The sequence below is a fragment of the Lichenostomus cassidix genome, chromosome 11 (assembly GCF_008360975.1).
Source record: "Lichenostomus cassidix isolate B80296 chromosome 11, HeHo_3.0, whole genome shotgun sequence".
In the NCBI taxonomy this organism is placed as follows: Eukaryota; Metazoa; Chordata; class Aves; order Passeriformes; family Meliphagidae; genus Lichenostomus; species Lichenostomus cassidix.
The window spans coordinates 6,058,828-6,081,789 of record NC_139492.1 but is presented as its reverse complement, the minus strand read 5'-3'; positions in this window follow the sequence as shown (position 1 = coordinate 6,081,789).

The window sequence follows — 22,962 nt, the reverse complement described above, 5'->3', positions numbered from 1 at the left end:
CTAAAACACATCATCATTTTTTACTTTTCTGAATCTGCATGCGGCAATGAGCAGCCTCCCGGAGGCACTGATGAAAAGAAACATATTCTGGCAACTTGTAGATGTAAAAAAGATCCAGTTTCCAGATGAAGTACTAAGCAGTGGTTTGGAATCTCCTTCCTTCCTAGACAGTTCTGGAGATGCTCACAATCTGGGCTTCCTGGACCTTCCCAAGATTTTGAGGTGAAGGAGCAGAGAACGGTGATGTAAGATGTATTCCCTGATGGGCAGTGTTAACTTTGGCCCTCAGTTTCCAGCAGTTGCATTGCCGCCTTTGATCCTTCCTTAGAGAAGAGCTGTGTTTTAGATTACAGGGGCTTCAGTGCTATTTCTGAAGAGCTTGTTGCCAACAGTATGAACCACGTGCTTACAAGAACTTTGACACTTTTGAATTAACATATTTAATTTCTGTCAGAACCCTGCTGTTCCTTTGAGATTATGCTAAGATGTAGACTGCTTGTTAATTACTTCAAATGCCAAGGTTTAATTACAATGCCTCTGAGTTAAATTTCAAGCCAGCCAAACTTTCAGAGCCATGCAGGAGACAAACAGACATACCCACAGCAAATTCATCCTTCAAAAAAGATGAACATGGTTAATGTTACTGATTTCCCAGCACCAGTATTTCCTTTTTCAAACACAGAACATGTTAACTGGAGCATTCAGTTCCTGTCTAACAATCTCTGGTCTGGGGCATTCCATGTGGACTACAGCTGTGAGTTTGCATTCCTGCAAGAGGAAGGGTTAAACCAGGCTTCATTACACAGCTAAAGAGAAAACATACAACTATCCTACTGGATGGGCATCCTTCCCCATGGGTGAGGTAAAGGTGCATTAAGAAACAAATTGCATGTGGGCTGGTTATCACAGCACAGCTAAAACCTTCCTGTGAACAGCTGGATTCCTGGCCACCCTTGAATCCAGAAATGCAGGCAATATTTGTTTGCTGTGAGCCATGCTATGTTTCTACAGCAGTATCCCATTTTATTTTCCAGATTTAGAGTTTAGAGACCATGACCTTGAACACAAGGTAACAGCTGCAGAGTTGGTGTGGTAAGTCAACTAATTTAAGAATGATAAACACATTTTTGGCCCTTGACAGTCAAGAAGGTGAATCAGACTTAGTTCCAAAAGCATGTCTGAAGTCCTGGGCACCGAGAGAAAGCCTCTAAAAACGTCAGCTTTAAATTTTGGCAAAATCAGATGCTGGAAAATATTCTGGAAATTATCTGTCAGCTGTAGGTATTTCCCAGGAGGAGAAAAGGAAACACCTCTCCGCAGGCTCCACATGTGGGTGATGCACACCTGAGCTGTGACACATACCCAGTGCTGCTGCCGTGGAGCTGAAGGTGTCTGAGCCTGTAATTCAAACAGCACCAGTGCCAGCTTCCCTTTTAAAGCTGTGGCAGTCAGGGAGAACCAGAATGGTTGGTCAGTGTGACAAACATCTGCTAGAGGAGACATACCAGCACTCACTGCCTTGTCTCTGACTCTGCCAGAAAAGTTAAGTTTCACCTTCCTGACAATGCTTTCAGCAGTGAAAGAAGATGAAGTATCCAAAGAAAGCATCTTCTGATTATATTCTGGGGACTGTAACCTTGCAGTTCTCTTAGATGCTGTGTCTGTGTCAGAAACTTACAATTAGTTTATACTGTCTTAAAAATTAACAGTCAGGATTTAAAGACAGTGGAATGTTTTCGTATTGCAATACTTACTGATTTCCTCAGAGCCACCTTTCATCAGGAGGAAAAAAATTTCATACTTTTTGAAAACTTAAAGATTGTTAAGAATTAATCATAATAATAATGATAATGTTAATAAATAAATCTCAGACCTGCTGAAAAAAACCCCAAACCTATGACTTCTAAGACAGTTTCATGACTTTTAGAGACCATGACATTATTTCCTAAAATATATTGTTGTCAAAGCTATGATTTAGCTCATAAAAATCTTTGTTGCTTAGGGATAATAACACAGCCTGAGGTTAATGGATTCTGTAACCTGTGTTTCAGTTATTTTTAAGAGGCAGGCACTGGCAGCCAACTGGAGAGCACTTTATTAGCCAGCATCCCCTGAGAGCAGACACTACGACACTTGATATCTTTTTGGCTTAGAGGATATGGCAAGGACACAAAGCTCCTCACAGCACCTTGGAAAATGAGAGAACAGCAATGACACAGCCTAAAACGTGCTGTGCATCCCACTGATTAGGGCTGCCTTGGCACAGGATTTCCCCTGTCCCACTGGCACCATAACTGGGCAGCAGGGTAAGTCTGACCTGCCCTGATGTAGCACCTGCTGCAAGTGTAAATGATTTTTATTTTTCATATAAAAAATACTACAACATCTACAATAAGCATTAACAAGTTTGAATGAATTTTACAAATTTAAAAAAGTCTAATGCCGTTTGAAAACAAAGGGCTATACTCTTGACAAATATGACACTAGAAAGATCAAAATCAACTTTATTAACATCAGGTCTTATATAAATATCTCTCTCTCTCTCTCCATATAGATATATGTAGATATATATCTATAAATATATATATACACATATATATATATATCTATATGTCTCAGATCAAACACCATGCCTTCAAGGAATTGCATTTCCTGTTTCCCTTCTCAGTCAATACAAATCCCTGTTCTCTTTGGAAACTCACATTAGAATTTCTATGCATTCAACATTTAACTTTTTAATTTTTTTCAAGAGAATAATTAGTGATATATGTGGTACATAGAAATTTAGTGAACCTATAAGTACATAATACATGTCTACACATATATATGTATTAAGGGGGTTTTACTGGCTAAAGTGTATAAGTATAATGAATTCATCTACTCCTAAAGAAGAAAAAAACTGTTACTTTGAAAATGAGCTATTTCAAAATCAATCAGACAAAAAGGGTAAGCAAAATTGATTTCTCAGAAAGTGTTTTCTCACATTTTAAAAAAATTTTCTATCAATCAGAAGTGTTCTGTCTCAGTGGGAAATACAGCAGCTTCTGAATGACTTCAGCTCTAGCCAAGGAATCTGTAGTTGGACATACACTCATTTTTGTCTAGCTGCTTGTAAGGAAAATTAATCCACAAACACTAGAGATTTATGTCCAAAAAGGAGACAGAGGAGTCCTGTCACTTTATTAATGAATAAATGGAGAGGTCATGGGCATTTCCCATGTGGTCTCTCAAACTGATAGAGGACGCAGCCTCTTTTATCTCACATCCCAGATCTGTTTTGTTAGATCTGGACCAGAACCTACTAAAAAGGGTTCCGTTCCAGTGTTGCCACTTCCAGTGATAGTCACGGACAACATGCATCCTACTTGTAGAATTATCTCGGGGGCAGGTTAAAATAAATGGTCAAGAAACCTGTCCCTCCCCACTGCTTTGCAGTCTTCAAAATCTCTTTGGTCATTATGGTAGGATCACCTTACCCAGCTACCATTAGTGAGCTTTGGTTCTATCTGCCTTGATACTTGGAGCAATCGTAAGAAGGGCAGTTGAGGGCCCAACAATCTAAACCCAAAGATAAAGTCCAATCACAAACACTTTTTCCTGTGTATACACCCCCTCTTCTGTTTAGACAATAAATGCCTTTTTCAGAACAATGAAGTCACCATGGACTTTCTTCCTCGTCCCAAAATTCCATTCCATTATGTACCTCACTCAGGTTACTCACCCACCACTTAGGTTCACCTGGGCTGGCCACCCATGGTTCGTCTTCAGATCCTCCTGGCCCTCTGCAGACCCAGCAATTACTGAGGTTAAAGTTTATGCTGATCCTTCTCCTAGGGTTAAAAAATTATTCTCCCACTTTTCTGGCCCAAACCTAAGTGACAATATAAAGGTAAGATTTTTAGGAAAAACTTTCTAACACAGTAACCTAGCCACCTAAACTAATCTTCACATTATTTTCTGCCCCACTCGTGGCGAGAGAAGGTACAGAATTACTTTAACATAAAACAAAGACAGAAAGTATTAACCACCAGCAGAGTGACTGGAGATCCGAAACGAGGGATGCCCACACAGACTATTTTAGCAGACCATCTGTGGAAGGCACAACGGGCTTCCCCCGATGTCGACATGCTGGCTACTGCTCTGGTCCGCTCCTGCAGAGCCACCATTTATATATTCAGTCAATCGCCAAGTGCCAGCAACCACCAAGGCACAGCGGGGCTGGATAGAGCCTGCCGAGGCCATTGCGGCAGGGCCCTAACCTTGCTGCTCCTACATCTTTTCGATATGGAAAACCTAGGTAATCTGTTCGGGTAATTAACTAAGGGTAGGGTTAGGGTTACGCCTACGGTTACGGTGAGGGTTAGGAGATCTAAAGAGCCTCAAGCTCCAGGCACAGTGGGGCTGAACAGAGCCTACCAAGGCCATTGCAGAAGGGCCCTAACATTGCTGCTTCTACACTTTTATGATAGTGAAAATCCAGGTATATGGTTTGGGTAATTAGGCTTAGGGTTACACCTAGGGTTAGGGTTAGGAGATCTAAAAGGCCTCAAGCTCCAAGCACAGTGGGGCTGGATACAGCTTGCGAAGACCATCGCAGCAAGGCCCTAACATTGCTCTTTCTACATCTTTGTTATAGAGGAAACCCAGGTATATGGTTTGGGTAATTAACTAGGGGTAGGGTTAGGGTTACGCCTAGGGTTAGGGTTAGGAGATCTAAAGAGCCTGAAGCTCCAGGCACAGTGGGGCTGGATAGAGCCTGCCGAGGCCATGGCAGTGAGGTTCTAACATTGCTGCTCCTGTGATGGGGAAAGCCCTGGTACTTTGTTCAGGTAATAACTAGGGGTAGGGTTTGGCTTATGCGTAGGCTTAGGAGATCTAAATGGCCTTGAGCTCCAGGCACAGTGGTGCTGGTACTGGCCAATCACCGAATCTTGGTGAGGCATATCTTTACCTCCGGTTGCTGCTTGCTGCCATTCCAAGACAGTGGTTTGTTCCTGGCTGAAGTCCCATTTTTAAAGGAAAATTAATGCATAAACCCTGGCGGTTTTTGTCCTAAAAGGAGACAGAGGGGTCCTGTCACTTTATTCATGAATAAAGTGAAAGGTCTTGGGTATTTCCCATGGATCTCTCAGATTGATAGAGGACGCAGCCTCTTTTATCTGACTTTCCTGGCTGCAGGTTCTCTCTTTCCCCGGTGGCTGAGGTACTCGAGAGGTACAGGCTTCCCAGAATACCTAATTCAGACTGCATGTATATACATCCCCCCTAGTGCAGACTCCCTTAAAACACATTCTCCTTTTCTCCTTTTTCATATGTTTCTGTTCTTGTAGTTTATTTACACAGCCTTGGTTAAGTCAATTAGTTGAGTTCTAATGGAAACCCTTCCCATTGTTTCTTCTATTTCCCCGTATTGGCCTTATCTTACCAGCAAATTCAGGCTTTACCTTACCAGCCATTTTTTTGTTAAGACACTTCCTTATACCTTTCAGGCGGACTCCTTTTCATCTGTTACAGATATCAAGATGTCCTCCACAACATCAATGACAATCCTTAATGTGAGATACACCAGGCCTTTGACTTCTTTTTTTGGTCAGTCTTATCTTGCTTTTGTCAAACATGTATTATGCACTGAACCCAAACTGTTAAATTCGGTCATGACAGAGATCTGTCAAATTAGACCTGTGCCAGTGTTCTAGTTTGAAAACTGATTTACAGTTCTTACCAAACCCAAATTGTGTTGTCTGAAAGTCTGATTTGAAAGGAAGCAGCAACACACTTTTTGTGAGAGGTGAAAGACACCTTACTTGAAAGACACTGGTCTCACTAAAATTGCCAGTCTCAAAATCACAGTAATTCTGAAATTGAGGCAGGAGGGAAAATGCCAATAAAAAAATGAGCCAGATGAAATGATCTGTCGTTTACAGGAGAAGCAGGCAATAAAAATCATATTTCCCTCTTGGTTCAATTCCATTCCTTCAGCACAGTTTGAATATAATCTAATATAAATGTGCCCTTTCCAGAGCATTTGTTCTTATAGAGAGATTTACCTCATCTTGATTTCAAGTATCCATTTGCAGGCCAAGCACCATGAGAAGCTTTAAAATATGGCATCAAAAAGAAAACAAATAAAAATGTTTCAGATATAAATAAGTTCACAGACCACGAGAGGGCAAGGTACTAAGAGTATATTGCAAAGCTATTTGGGTCTATGCTGTGTAATGAGATAATTTTGGAATAGAGAGCATGAGAAAAAGCCCTTAAGGAAACAAGGCTGAGACAGCTTTGGTGTCTGCTCGTGTTCCTCAGCCCCTTTCTCTGGGCATGGATGAAAGGGATGCCCTGTGGTGATGGCAAACGTGTGCAATTTGTTATTTTAAGAAGCCTTCAGTAAGTGACCAGGGTTAGAGCAAACCCATCTACTCAAGACCTTTAGCTCATAAATGCTAGTGTATTAAACACAGTGTTACCTTCCAGGAGTGTTACCAACCTTAACCTTGCCTGCACATGGCAGCTGTGACCTGTTAATTAGCATGAACTACACCAAGCTTACTCTCCAAGCGTGAGGGCTCTTACACAAGACTAAAGATACTACTTCTAGCTCAGGATTGTGATACAAGCAGGGGAATACAAGAAATAGTACAAACCCCATTTTATAAATGGTTTCGCAAAAACAGTCAATGGAGATGTTGGGCCTTTAGGTTTTCAACACAGGCTTTCAAGGAATTCACAGTCGTTCCCCTGACACATTCTGGATTGGACAGGAATTGCCTGAGCGATTTTTGGAATCTTCTTCTGAGAGCCTGCCCATGCTCAGATAGTGACCTGAGCATGTACACAGGCCACCTTCTGCCTGGGAGTCATGGAGCCAGGAGAGAGTGGCAATGAATCATGGAATAATCTGGAGGTCACTGGGCTGTGTGTCCTACCCAAAGCAGGGCCAACTTTGAAGGTGGTGCCAGTATGAGCCAAGAGGTGACTTTAGCCTGAGCTCAGCTCTGTGTGATGCAGGATTAGCTAGAACTGGTGAGTGTCTGAAGGCCTCGGGCACAGCTGGGGCAGGCGTGGCATTGTCTGCACCTCACTGTGTTTATATCCCTGTTATCTCCTACGGGTTCTCACTGAAAGGTTTTGCAATTTTCTGCTCCCGGGCTAAACAGGAAAAGATCTGGGCTTTGGCACGAAAAAAAGTTCTGGGAGACAACACTTCTAATACAAGGTGCCTGTTCTAAGGTGCATGAGTCTAATGCCATGAATGCCATGATAAACTACTAATGTGGCAAATGACTTTAGCAGCCATTGATCCTGGAACAAACTAACAAAGTAAAAGATGCAATTAAAAGGTTGAACACCAAGGAACTGCAAGGAAGCAAACAAGGATAGATGCTGAAAACTTGCCGTGATTAGAAGAGTGATAAACACCAGCTACTTTTTCCAGCAGAAACATGGGCAAAGGAAAACTTTCAGAGAAGGGGAAAATGACACTGAAATCAGACTGCAACCCTTAGAAGGGTGTTGCCCTTTGTGGGGCTGGGCAGGGTCCTCTGCTGCATGTCTCCTGCAGAGTAAAGGAAGACACTTAGCTACAGCTAAGGAAAAAAAATTACAGATAGAAAATATCCACCATACCCTCATTGTAAGGCTGATAGGTCAAGAAAGCAACAAATGAAAAAAGCTGCTCCCCACAGCCCTCAGAAAAGAGGCTATTAGACATCTTTCCTATCACAATTTACTCCAGAGTGTGCTGAGGCTTTGTGTTGGGGCAAGGAGAATAATAAAACACACCAGGGTGTAAAGCCAAGATGCACTTTGCACTGTTGAAGTAAACATGTGCTCGAGTGGATGCTACAAGAGAAACACGGATGTCAAACAAGGTCATCTCGTGTCTTGTGTGATACCCTGAGGGATTACGCATCGCTGGACAGGGCAGCCAGCAGCACCTGGCTCAGCTGTCCTGCACAGAGTCTGGAGTTTGTTTGCATTATCATTCCCTGGACATGCATAGCCTGAAAGGCAGACAGCAGCCATGGGAGTCAGATGAATCCAAGCTGGGAAAACATAGTTATAATGAGAGTCTCAGCTTTGAGTCCTGTCTGCACATTAGTGCACAGGAGCACAAATCTATCCTCATGTCTTGACAGCAGTAGCACAAGGTAGAGGGGCAAAAACATACAAGCCAATGGTAGCAGCTACTTCTCCAAGATTAACAAGACTTTTTAACTGAAAATCAACAGCTGTCCACAGCAAACTGCAAACCTTCAGTGCTAGTTATTTGTGTCTTCACATCTGGGTGTAAAGGCTTGAAGAGTCAGGATAAATGTGCAAGGGCTTTATCCAGGCCACCTATAAATTAGTCCTCCCAGTGATTCATGTTTCCTGTTGCAGTGGGGATGGCAGGTGATGGAGGCTTATCCAGGGAAGCTGCCACATAAAAAGTGGGCACTCCATCCCTGGAAGTGTTCAAGGCCAGGTTGGATGGGGCTCTGAGCAACCTGGTCTAGTGGAAGGTGTCCTTGTCTATAGCAGGGCAATGGAACTAGAATGCTTTAAGGTTCTTTCCAACAAACCATTCCAAGATTCTGTGATTCTATGAAGTCAGTGTCTGGCAGCCCCACAGACCATGCAGTCTGAATGCCATCCTAGAAGCCTTCAAAGCTGGTCCCTGAGCAGAATCCTAGATATTAATGCTCTTTCCTCAAATATCACAGACTTTAACAAACTGAAGGCTGTGCAAAGAGCACTGTGCAACAAGGGGAGATGGCAGAGCTGTGCTCAGTCTCTACACACTTTGAATAGAATGGAAAAAATTCAGACACAGAAAAGAGCAATGAATGAATCACAAGAGAGAAATCCCACTAAAGTCAGCATGAACGTTGCAGCCCATTAATTTCAGCAGGAGTTTCAGGGATTAAATTGATTGTTGAGTTTGGGCCCACGTCCACTTAATACGAATGACTGGGAGGGAAACAACTCACTATAAAGGTCACCAGGGCTCTGAGGTGCAGCAGCAGCAGATCCCCTACTCTTCCTCAGCAGCAGCTTTGCTCCTAAATTCCCATGTATTGGTTGCAGATCCCCTGAGTGGGTCAGAGGCAGCAGGCGGGGAACAGTGGAGATGCTTAGCATGGGAATACAATGTGATTGAAGGGGGCAGAATAAAACGAGGGAAGAAAATAACACACATGGTTCCCTCAGATATGGGATGGTTCTTCTGCACAAGTGTTTGGAAGAGGGACATGGCTGCTAAACAGTGCTGGAATTTTACTCCAACTCTAAAAAAGTCTGTTTCTTGTTCTCAGCCCAGACTCCGTGTGTTCCTCTCTTCCTGGCTGTGTCACCACAAGTCACTGCATGAAACTGGCTGCGAATGCACCGTGTGTGCTCCAGCCAGCACAGGCTGTCATTGCCCAGCTCACACACAGCCATTCACAGCCTCCTTCCTTAGGATCAACGGGATACATGAAATGCTGCTATATCAGATACCACACTTCGATCCCCAAACCGCCAAAGGGTTTCACTGCTAGGAGACAATAGCCCAAAAAGAAGCCAGGAAAGAGCTGGAAATTAAATACTCTCTAGATAGGGGATTAAGTTCCAGGCAGGTTTTAAGAATTACTGCACAATACCCTTTTTTTGAAAAAGTCTTTCTGCAGCAAAGTACTGATACTTCTTCAAGCCTCATAAAACTGATGAAAGAGCCTACACAAAATATGATTCTCACAAGACACACTATGCAGAGACTCCATGAATTCCACTGGTTTTGATATTGGTATTTTGTGTGAAGGTGTTTCAGTAACACCACCATGAAGGGCAATGAATGGAATTTGACAGCATTTAGAAGGGAACAGAATTCATGTGCCTGCATTCCCTGACCTCCTTTGTTCTACAGTGCAAGGTGAACTCTATAACAAACACATCAGAGCAGCTGTTCAACAAAACCCTTGTAGATTGACCTTACTGCTAATTTCAAATGTATTCTGTAAGAAAGAAACTCTCTATTTCCAGGAAAAACAAATGAAACAAACTAGAACACCACCTCTAGCAATGACATGAAGTAGAATATGCCTAAAGAAAATAAACTGGCACTATTTGCTTATATCTATTAGCTTTGCTGATTAATGTATATTTGATAAAATGCACTGAAAGGAAAAATATAGAAGAATTAAAGCACACACAGTTTTGATTGGAAGGCCCTGCAAACTGACTCATTATTTTGTGTCTGCTCTGGTGAGAAAACACAGCTGCAGCCCCTGCTGCATGTAAGTCCATACAGACTGGTGAGATGCTGGCACTGGCAAAGAGAGGATGAGGATGGCTGTAAAGCCTTCACCACTGAAACCTTCCTGTGTAGGCAGGACAGGCCAAGGGCAGCAGACAAAGTCCTCCAGTCTTCTCTATCTGAAACAGAAAGGGACAAAAAAGTTCTGTTGGGATATCTTCACAGCCAAGAGCATCCATAGCACATCCCCCAGTGAGAGCAGCTTGCAGGGGAAGCTGTTTTAAGTGCTTCAATACAGCAATGGCTTTATTACAACCATATCATACTTATAATGGCATGAAAAATATACTCCATGCCCCCCCAAAACTTTGAGCAAATATTCTTTTACTATTTTCATCTGCCCATGCTGCTGGCAGAAAGCGGGTTCTGGAGAAATTCTGCAGGAGATCCTGGATAAGGCCAGTGACAGCTGCTGGGAGAGGGCCATGGGAAGGATGGAAAATAATTATTTGTATTAATGCAGCTACAAAGCTTTCCTTCTGTGGATCTCAAAGTACCTTAAAAAGTTACAGTCTTTCACAGAGAAGAGAAAACATCCAGAGATCAAAGGGTCATCTAAAGGGCCATAAAATGAGACAGGCAGCACTCCTGATCCTAGTGTCTTCCCTTTCCTTTCTCTACACTGTGTAGGCACTAGAATCATCATCTGAGGGGTAGGCACTGTGTTTTAGGGAGATAAGGATAGGTACAGCCATGATAAAGCACACCATTCCTGCAGGACACCAGCATTAAGGCATTGCAGAGGAGGTTTGGAGAGCTAAGTGATGCAGGTCAGCCATAACTTCCCTCTTATGTCAGAGGCTAAGAAGTACATCCAGCAGCTCTTGTTATATGTGACAGTAGATCCATGGGTTTTAACATTAAACAAAAAACCAACACCTGTCAAAAAAAAACCACAGCATGAGATCAAAGAGAAATATCTGCAAAGAAAACAAGACAAGACTTCAAAGCCCTTCATTGATTCTGTCACACTAAAGTCACCATGTCCTGAGGCACTGCTCTGCATCTCCATCTCTTTTGTGTTTAGATACCACAACCACCACAGTGTCTTCAAGTGTAATTAACTGACACTGAAATTGCTTATGCTGCTGCCTTCCCATGAAGGTTTTGGAGGCTGGCACACGTCCCAGCACATTACTCACTCTAACACAAGATGTCAACATCTCAGAGCAAGGACTCCTCTCACTGTCACAGTTTCAGAGCTCTCACCACGCATGTTGCCTGCACTGGCAGTGGACCATGCTCAGTTTTCCCTGTGATGAGCTGCTAGACCAGAGGGCTTAATCTGGGCTGGTTCAGTGGCAGGAGGTGAAAACCCCACATGCTTCATATCATGTCTGTGAAATCATCAGACCCTACAAGAGCCCTTTAAAAAGCTAATCCTTGACAATCAAATTGTAACTTCCATTCAAATATCCTAAAAAGGGGGAGAAGGATTAGAAAGGGCTGAGTAAAATCCCCATAAGTAGCAAAATACCACTGTGTAATGTCTGAAATTTTCAGTATTTCACAGCATAGTTGCATCATTTGTTGGACTTGGACACAAGGAGAGAAGTGTCAGGAAGCTCTGGTAATGGCTGAATTTCTAGCAGTGCACATACAGTCTGTAGCATGCATGTTTACTCCTCCAGGGCCCTGCAAAGTTAAGAAAATAGTTTTGCAATATCAGAAATAGCTCCCACTTTTTGCCAAACAACAAAAGATATGTGCCTGTGTGACAGGGCAGTGTTTGACACACAGTTGTATTGTCAGTATCCCAGGGAGAATTTGTCAACCTTGGTATAGAATCTCTTGGCTCAACACAAGAAGATTCTCTGAAGTGGACAGGTATAAGTACAGTGTCATTTCCCCAGTAATTCCAGGAGCCTTTTAATGACACAGCTGTGTCTGCCCTGTGAATTTCTTGGAAAACTAAGGTAGTAGCAAAGTGTGAGGTTTAGCAGAAAGTAGTACAAGTCTGAGAAGAAAGAAGAGAAATACCACATTATTTTTTGTGTAAGGTCTAGTGACAAACTGTTCTGCTCCGACATTTAGAGCCCAGCTTGTTCTGTGGACCTCTGGGTGCTGTATCAGTGCATACCTGGTGATGGTTTCATTAATTGTAGCTGGGAAGGAGATTGGAGTCACCAAGTTGTTGAAACCCATGTAAATGTACAAATCCCTAGCAGAGCCTTGGGCTTTATGAAGACTATTCCCAGCCCTGAGAATGGGGCATGTACATCCTCTTGTGACTGCACAGAACTGTGACCAGCACATCACTGAATCCCTGCCATAAGTTAGCCTCAAGTAAAAAGAAGAATAGGGACTTTAAGCTTTCCTTCTGGAGTAATAATGTGGCAATAAATAGACTGATGCAACATTGATGGGATATTACTGAATGACATGGAGAAATTATCTACACTGTAATGACATAGGGTGATTGCTTGTTGACGTCACCAAGAATATTTATTGTATTAAAGGGTGAGGCAGTGAAAGAATTGCTCTCTATTTTTGCATATTCTAAATGACAAAGCACTCATCAGACTTAGAAGCTTGCTCTAAGGACAAAACTGAAAGAGACTCCTAAGCCCCAATTGCACTTCATGGCAGATAAAATCCACTGCATTTGTCCTTTGGACTGAGTGCTGCCCTGTCATAGTCAGCACAGAACCTCCTGCACAGAGCAGGGGTACAGCACCCCAAAGCCTTGTGCTGAAAAGCTGATACGGTGTTTGTTCAGAGAAACTGAGCAGACACAGAGCTCTACTCTCCTAAATGAGAGGACCCATCAAAGAGAGCTTCTAAGGTAAATACATCCTGTTAGCAGGGCCTTATCTCTGCCCAGCAGATCAAAGAGCACTCCTGTTCTGCTGCACAGTGTGCAGGCACTATCACCAGTGCTCTGCAGAACAGACTGCCTGGCTTGATGACTTGCAGGCCTGTGAGACATGCATCACACGTGGAACTCGTGATGATGAGTTTGGGGATTTTCAATAAACAGATATCTAATGTTAGACTGCCATTTGGGAACCTAAGCTAACACCCTGACCTTCAGAACACAGACAGGCTCACAGCACCCAAGGAGTCCAAGTTAAGAGACTTTTCAAATATGCAAATTCATTTTATCAGCCACCAAAAACGAATAATTCAAAAGTGTGTTTCAAAATGTTCTCAGGACCTGCATGTGCCCTGAAATACTCACTAGCCACCAACACTTGTGATTTTCTAAAAATGCTTTCCATTTGAATTTTTTTCTCTGTCTCCATTGCCTGGCGAAAGACACAAACCAGGCCAGGCAGGAGGACGTGGTAGAACTTCTTATACCCAAAGTGCTGTCAAATATACAACACCAAGCTTGAAGCTGGCAATCTTAGGTCACTTCTAAAATTTCCAACAAGGTTGAATTTGGAAGGAATAATGTCACATCTAAGAGGTTATGAAAGGGGTAGTTAGTCCTTTGGTGGAAGAATAAGCTACCCACTTGCTGGCCTATCTCAGCAACTTAGGGTAGGATTTGTTATAAAAATACTGCTCTGCTGACAGAGAAGAGGTAACCACTGGGAAAAGGATGGTTAGTTACCTTTCACTTTCAGGTTCACTGGGCATGGGATCTGCTCTGACTGCCCTCTTTCATCCTTCCTGGAGCAATGGCTGGAATGTTCTGCTGCCAACAAAATGCATAAAAGGGATCAAATGAATCTGAGGCCACAAATGAGTTACGTAACCAGGAATGGCTGATCCTGCACTACCCAGCTTCTCACGACGTCGAGCTGATGGTATCAGCAGGAATATTGCACCCCCTTCTGCTTGTGCTTTGATCCCTGGGCAGTCTCCAGCAAACTGGGTCAGGGATCCCTCTCCTCTGTCTTCTGGGATCTATTGGGCCCTTCCATCATCCCAGACCCAGAGCACCCACTGTCTCTAACTGCTGTGCCTTCTTACCCCAACACTGCTGCCCCAATGTGCAAATGGAGCACAGGGAACAGCCAGACCACTGCAAAAATTATTAATTGTGTCTCTTTGTATTTTGGCACCTGACTGTGAGCTCCTTCACAGCACCACTTCCTCTTGTCCCTAAGGTTTCAGCTGTGAGCTGTGGGCCTCTGGCACAAATGACTTCTTCATTGCCACACACAGACAACATGGGGAGCCTGAATCCAACGCTGCCATTTTGGGTTAATTTAAAAGGAAATCCTGTCATGAATAATCTCACTTTGAGATTATGTGCCCTGCAAAATACTAGTAGTATAACCAGAACACATTGTGTACTACCTTAAAAAAGATTCATGTGTTCCAAGAAGAGGAGAGTAGAGAAGTTAAAAAGCAGAATAAATAAGACTGACTAAAAAGAAGCATGCAGTGTAGTATTCAAAAAAAACCTCTCAGCATCAGTGTAACACTGCTTTCAAATTTGTCAAAGGCAGAAGGGGACTGAAATAATTTTAGCCATAATTCCCCATACACTCATGGCAAAAAAGGCATGTTTTACACTGAATTAGTTACAAGCTTGAGTCAGGCACATTGTATACACACTTTACTTATATCATGTCTGTCTTCCACAGAGGCTCTGCTTCGCTCAGTCCTCGAGACAGAGATGCAGAGGAACTTCCTCTGACTCACCAGATCAGATGAGTCCGATTAGCTTCAAGTCAAGAGTACAGAATTAATCAAAGTGCCTTTTTCAAGCAGAAGAGCTCTGCCAGAAAGAGCAGTGGCAGCTAAGCTCAGGAGAAGGCTGAGCCTGAAGATTGAGCAGGAATATTATTAAGTGAAATAGAAAAGCTGACAGGGAGGTTTAAGGGAGAGAGGGGGAGGGGTTTGCCCACTTGTAGGCACTTGGATCACAGTCCTTCTCCCTTCAAAACCAATGGTAAAACTTCCCTTTATGCACTGGTGCAGGGTCTGGTCCTACATGGCAATTTATGTCTTCAAATGTACAGTCAATTAATTTTTCCAGTCTCGGTGAGGCAGGAGGGATCTCCATGGCCCAAAGACACTCACTGAGAGGAAATTGAAAAAGAGAGATCTGACTGTTCCAAGTCACAAAGTACATCCCTGGCAGAGCTGGGAGGGGTTCAGAAAACTGTAGTGTGCAGAAATCCCAGTTCTGAGCTCAGCTCATGCATCAACAGATCACAGTTTTTAATGGCTGCTGCCAGCCATGTTGGCAAAGGGTTCTGGTTTGGCTGACTCTGTGTCCTGGTGGTTCCTCTTACAGGCTCCATGCATTGATTCACCTGGCAGTGGGGAATAGTTTTGGAGTAATGATGAGATCCACAAACAAGGTCAGCTGCCCTCCAACTAAGAGAAAGGAGAGTAAAATAACTGCAGTGAAGCAGGAGCTCACATATCAAGTGACCATAGCTTCCTGAGTGCAGACAGTGCAAGAAATTCCCCTATATTTGCTAATCCAACTGCAGATACCTCTGTTCATGCAGTCTGCCAGAAGCATTCAAAACAGACACCTAAAATCATTGTCTTGTCTAAAATGAGATACAGTGGGCACTCAGCTGTGCAGGTAGGATTTTATTTTATATATACTTGGAACTAAACTCAGTGCAGCTGCTTGTGAACACACTCACAGCTTCTGCCATGAGGGGCCTCCCAGAACTGAAGGGATGGAGGCAGTCAGCCTCATCCTGGTTGGAATTTGTTCAGCAGTGAGATACAAGGACCCTAACGAGAAACAAGCTCTGCACTGGAAAGGACAACCAGGACAAGCTGTCAGTGAGGACATCAGAAACACCACTGGAAAGCAATTGTTTGGCAACACATGAGTCCAGCGGTGCCAGAAGAGCTGTCATCTGCCACAATATTTAGAATAGGAAGTGACTGTGGGAGGGTTTGTTTGTATTTTTTAATAGCAACCAGTATATAGAGTTAAAATCATAGAACACAACAGAAAAAGCTGTTACCCTTACTCTAATACCTTTCTCCTTTCCCAGATATCTCTGTAGCATTTAGATAGTTCTGTTAAATCCCTGTTTGCATACAGCAAGCCCTATGCAAGAGCCCATATACAAACAGGAACACTGAGAAAGTGGCTTCACCCGCTATCATTTATTATTCCACTTGACTGAATGTCAGCCACATGCCTGTCGGTCCCATTGCTCTGTGGGGGCACACAGACACACAGAGAAGCTACAGTATCTTCTGAGTCCATTCTGAAATAGCCCACCCCAGACACAGAAACACAGAGGGCATGAGTAGCACAGAACCCAGGAAAAAAAATCCCATTTGCTGCAACTTTCTGAAGTTCCCAGTGATTTAGTTGTTTCAGCAGATGGAGCCATTGCAGTGTTCACCATGGATTGCAAACTAGGCCAGTTCAGCCTGTTTAAAGGGAAAAAAACCTTCTGCCTGCTCTGAGGACATTTTCAAAAGAATCCTTGGCTGTATCCAGGCAAGTGTGTGTCACTTAGGCAACTGCATGCTCTTTTAACAAATGGACTGGCTTGCCCTGAATGTCATAGGACTGATTTTTAGATCTATAGGATCATTAGTAATTATACATCAGAATCACAACTGAAGTTTATGGTTTTAACATGCATTTGAAAGCTGGTAGGTCTCCAAATCAAGCCCACTCAGTAATTCTGGCATAAAACCCCCAGCGTTTGCTATGATAACCCCCTGATTCCGCTTACTAAAATTTATTTCTTTAAAGACCTGATGTCATTACAATGGAAATGGCATTGAGGTGCACTTGCTGAGTTGTTGTGTTGCAGGATACCCCTGGCTGATGGAGTGGGGCTTCCAGAATATTTACCCTCACACATATTGAGGAAAGTAATACAAATAAGAATACAACAATTCAAGTTTCCAGAAATACATTCACTTGCAAGTATGACTCCTTAAAGTCTGTAAGAAGGTAACTATGATCATAAACTTGGGCACGAAACAGCAAGCAATTCATGGTACAATTAGAATTTGAGATAAATGGATTAATAATCTCTTGCTCAAGCATCTAATTAAGAAGAAGCTGGATTCATCAAAGGCTGCTGTTGACATTATGCATTACTGAAGGGGAATGGGGATTTAATATCCCCTTGGTATGAAAATTCATTACCATTTTCCCTGATGAAGGCTACACATCTACAAGGGGCAATGATTATGACACTTAATACAGAAAGAGAAAATGTCAGAATTGACCCCAGCTTTGCATCCTGTGTAAGACCTACTCATAAGCTACACAATAACTTAGTGAGTCTACCCCACATGCTTTTAAATGCTTTTTAATTTTCAGGGTTACAGATAACACAGAAGCTCTTCTACAGTGACAACCATACCAGCTCTGGGACAAGCTGTCATTGTACTGCTGGTAAAGCAGGGTAACACTTCTACCCAAACCAAATCTCTCACCTGGCACTATGGCTTTCACCCCACAGCAGGAAATGTCACACTGAAAGCAAGTTAAGAGGCTGCAAAACCTATGCTTTCAGCACCATGAATGTATGAAAGGCATGAATGGTTTGTTGTATCATCCAGGGACACCTGGGCCTTATGAGTAACCTGCCATAAATCAAGGGGAATTCGGTGAAACTGAGAACTCACAGAAGGGTTGGACAGAGACCAAAGTCAGGAATCCAAGGAATTTCTGCCACGAATTTCCACTGGAAGCTGGAGTTCCAGCTCATAATCTATCATTCCTTCCCAGACTCCAAATCAAAGGCTTCTCATTGCACTAACTCCTGTGGTAGTTTCGGGTTAAAACAGCTATTGAAATTGAGGCCACAAACCCCTTCTCATTTGGGAATAAATCTAAATTTAGACCCTAATCTTCAAATGAATGTATAAAGCTTTTCTACCTCTCTGCATTACTAATTACTAGTTCTTTACAAATATATGACGTCTTAAAGGCATTTTGTTTCCCTTTGTATATATCTGGCAAAGAATTGGATTAAAAGGATGGATTCTGCTAGAAATACCCATCATTATACAGAGCAAACACAATTAAAAACAAACCGGTTCATCCACCTTTAAAAAATATCTTTCTATATAAACTGCAGGAAGCACTAACAAAAGAGAAGCTGAAAAGAAGGAAATAATAAAAATTATGAAATAACTGTATTCTCCACTGGTGTGAAGACATGGCTGGTGTTTGTACTCAGAGACTGGGCTAAACTTGCTGGCAGCAATAGCAAACTAAAACTTCTTTGGGGATCATCCATCAGGCTGCTGCAAGTCAGGAGTTGCATTTTATGGAGCTGAAGCTTCTGAGCCCATGGGCTCAGCAGAGGTTGTGTAGAATGGACACAGTGAAAAGATGAGACTGAAAATAAGACAAAGCATATCCCTGGCCAGCTGCTCAGCCATCCTCCTGGGGGGTCAGAATGCCCTTGTGAGTAACCTTCTGTGGATGAGGCACCTTGCAATGGCATCAGTGAAAAAGCTGGGCAGAGATTCTGTATGAATGTAGTTTTAAATAGCTCCTTTTAAAATTGTGTAGTCCAGGACTGTCTCTTCCAACCTTTTTGTACAAACCTGCTGAATTAGGAAAGGGAGTCAATACCACTCTGATATCTCAGGAGGTCGTGTTTCCATGAGACATTCACTTGGAAAACTAACTGCTAATTGAAATTAAATGTTTTTAACAGTGTCATTCCCAATCAGCCTTGCAGAAACAGCCAAGTGGTTTGGTGTGGGCAGTCACAGAGAATTGGCATGATGTCATTACATTCACAGCTAATTATTTGGAAGGAAATTGAATGCAAGGGAAAAAGTAAAAGTAGGTGAAATGTAAAAGCAGAAGAACATTCTGCAATAACAATATAACCTCCTGAAGGGAAACAAGATGAGCAATGTTTATTAGGAACAGGAGCTGAGTGTCTGTTTTCTAGTGCTTGTGATGGGCTGACCTCAACCAGCAGCCAAATACCCATCCAGCCTTTTGCTCTCTCCATTCTGTGGGGGGAAAGGGAGGAAAGTTAAAAGACTCATGGATCAAGTTCAACAGGGAAAGCAAAAGCAAAAAGAGGAATTTATTCACCACTTCCCATTAGCAGATGTCCAGTCACTGCCTGGGAAGAAAGGTCTCAGCATGTGCAACTATCGCTGGAGAACACAAACAACATGACCAAAAATCCCCCTCCTCCACCTCCTCTCCCTGAGTTTGTGTTGCTGAGCCCACATCATTAGGAATGTAATCTCCCTTTAGTCGTGTCCCTTTCCCATCCCTCGCCCTGCTCCAGCCCACTGCCTTGAGGAGGGAGCAGAAAGAGCCTTGCCACTGTGGAAGCACTGCTCAGCAGCAGCCAAAACTCTGGGGCAGCAGCAGCATTGCTTTAGGCACAAAGGCAGAGCAGGGCACAGCTCAGGCGGCTGTGAAGAAAGTTAACTCCAACCTTGACAGATCCAGTGCACTGCTCTGTCACAAAATTATTCCTAATGCTTAAAGCCAAAGTAGGCTTGAATGCAAAGGATGTTATAAACAACCTGCTGCAATTTTAAGCAATTGCATAAGACCTTTATCTTCAAGGTCTGACTCACACATTTCACTGTCACAAAGCTGAGACTTGGTTTGTGGAACGAGCTCATTAGGAACCACAAACTCTGTCATGTTTCACCTGAAGTAAAAAACAACTATCATCCAGTCTGACATCTCTACTAGAAAGCCACAGATCTGTGGGCATTTAGAATTGGAGCACAGAAACAACTCTGCCCTGCATACAAGTCTCAGAAAGGACATCAGGGAAAAGCAAAAATGTGTATGAAACAACACTTAATGAACCCTGAAGCTCCAGGATGGAGACCCTTAGTCAAAAGAGAAGAAAAGCAAAGCATTTGCATTGAAGCACCCATCAAAGAAGGTGTTAATGTCTTTAAGGACTGCTAATTGTAATATACATCGATATTATCAACAAAACAACAAAATCACCCTTAGTGAATGGATATAGCTGCAATTTCTGTAGTGGATTTACATCTATTTATACTATGGAGATATTCTGCCCTAAATTCTGTGAGGAGATAGATTTTTGAACTCCTTATTTTGAAAACAAGATCTAAACCCATCAGTCATCTCAATGAGATTATGCTGGGTTTGCCAAACCTTCTCCACTTAATGTGTTTTTCTATTATTTTACTAGCTCTGCTTGTAAATACAGGATTAGAAGAAAAATGAGAAAATCAAAAGATACGCTGCTTCTCCTAGAAGAGGTTAAAACCCTGTCAAAAAACCTCATCTGTGTTTGTGTGATAAAGGCTGCCACTGAGTACAAGCCACAAAGTCCAGAGAAAATGTGTTTGCTTTTAACACATCTCATGGGGTTTTGTCACTTTTGAATATAACATTCCTGGATATTTAGCTGCTGGCACTTGCACACTGCTGACTTACTGGCAATGAGATATATTGCTGGGCATGTACAGGGGTGTTTCATGAAAACCAAGATAAACTTTACAGGATCACAGAGCAGTCCCTGCCTGACAGAGCAAAGCTGTCAGATCTGAGGATACACCGAGACAGGATGTTCTCAGAACTACAGAGCCACTCAGCTGTCAGACGATGCAAGCTGCCTGTCTTGTCTCTTCTTCGCATTCCCCCACACTGTGAATCACTGGAATTCTTCCAGATAGGATGCTCAAAATGAACTGCATCTTCCCCTTAATCCCCAGACTCCAATGGTTGATATCTCATACTATCCCCACATGCTTCCAAAGCTCCCAGCACCTGAGATCACCTGACTGGGCTGGCAAGTGATAGTGGGTAGAGGAACCTGCAGGGCCCCACAGGCATCCCTTTGAATAAGGATGCTCTGCCTAGGTGGGGGTGAAACAGCTCTAAATTCTCCCTAAGTGCAAAAGTGAGCAGTGCTGGATGGAAAAGGAGGGTCAGCTGCTTTTGGTGTTGAAGAATGCTGAGACCAGCCAGACTCATCAATCCCAAAGTTAAACATCAGAGGAGCAAAAGAGCTTTGCCCATGGTCCTTGCTATGGGTGAGTTACATCAACCTCTACTTGATAATTATTTTGCTGGCTTGGATATAACTGCTTCAATAATGCTGCAATAAATAGTGCACTGGGAGTTATACCTACCTATTCTGTGTAGGAAATAATTCTGATTAAGATCTCTTAGTCTAATCATCATTAATTCAAATAAATAAGTTCTTTTATTCATATAAATATATTTGGTTTACCATCCTTACTCCTGAAGGACAAAGTTGTACAAAGGCTCAATTACACCTATACAATCCTTTAGACATAAACCATTGACAGAGGCTGGGGCCAGGGTTGGAACCAGCTGCATCTTGTCTCTGAGAAGGGGTTTGGACAGCAAGGGGGTCCTTTCTGCTCCTCCTGACTCAGTGGGAGGATAAACCTTGTCCAAATCCTCCATTCTGCCCATGATGCCTTTTAACAGCTCAGAAATTGCTGCTCTCAGCCCACCTCTAGAAACTGATTCACAGCCAGCTCTCTGTTTCCCTATGACAGCAGGAATGCCAGCAAGAAACTAGGTTTGCTCTGCTCCTCATGGAACTCCAAGTTGATATTATATTAATAGTCTTTCTCACTGGGACACCAAATTTCTGATGTGCTCATTCTGACTGTAATCACGTTACATCAGCCAAATTCTCAGTATGTATTCAGTGTAACCTGACATTCCTATAGCATTTTTTTATTGAAGGATGAAAAGCTTTCGCAGAAGTTAAGAACAAGATTCTTTACTTTTTGGCACAATGCAGCGTGCTCCAGCAAGGTGCTGTCAGATTTCCCTTCCCATATGTGATCAGAGAAGAAAGAGTTTGGATCTTTTCCTATTCTAGTATGCCTCAAAAACCACAGGACAGCCTGACCACATATCCACAGTCCAGAAATGAAAAGCAGCAGCCAAGAGGCAATCAGGTTTCAGGAATTCAGAGATTCTGCTGGCTGAGGACAGTGAGCCATGGGCCAAAAGGAGCATTCACGCTCTGAAAAAGCCCTGGAATATCAGCATTTTGCTCATCTAGTGCTGACAGATGAAGGGCTGGAGTAATGCTGAAACCATGGTTCAAAGAGCACAGGCAGCTGAACACATGAAATGCAGATGACTCCATCCTCTCCAGCTTGTGATCCTGAAGAAGCCAGATAGAAGAAATCTGAATGAAGGCAGTGAAAAAATTGGTGGCATTCCTGTTGTGGTAACTGACTGATTACAGATATGTGAGTTGGTAGCAACCTACTGTCCCTGCAATTCAGAATTCAAGCTGTCATTCTGGATCTTGAGAAAAATGTAGAGTTGCTTTTTTTTTCTTCCTCCCTCCAGTAACTCACTCAATAAAACTCTCCAGAGTAATATAAATAAGAATGAGAACATAGATTGAAGGAGTATTAGGATATAAAGAGAAAAGCATGAAAAAGATCTGTAGCCAGATTTACTGTTGCTCATCTGAGTCTGAAAGACAAAGAATAATCTTTCCTTCACAGTGGTAAAAGCTGCAAATATTAGCTTGTTTTTACTTGAAATGTCCTGGATAGCTCAGAAAAAAAAGCCCCCACATCATTTAGAAAGTGAAGCTCATATAGCAACCCATCCCTGTCCCTTCCTTTCAAACAGGTCATCAGTTTCTAGTTTTTACATAATTTCTAAAAAAAAAAGAAAGAAAAGAAGAGAAAAGAAAAAGAAAGTTTTCTTCTGTGCACAAAGATTGATTCATTAAATGTTTTTTGTCTCTGGGCATTGAACAGCCTTCAGCTGAATAGAGTTGGAGTTCATGCAACTTAATTGGAAGAGC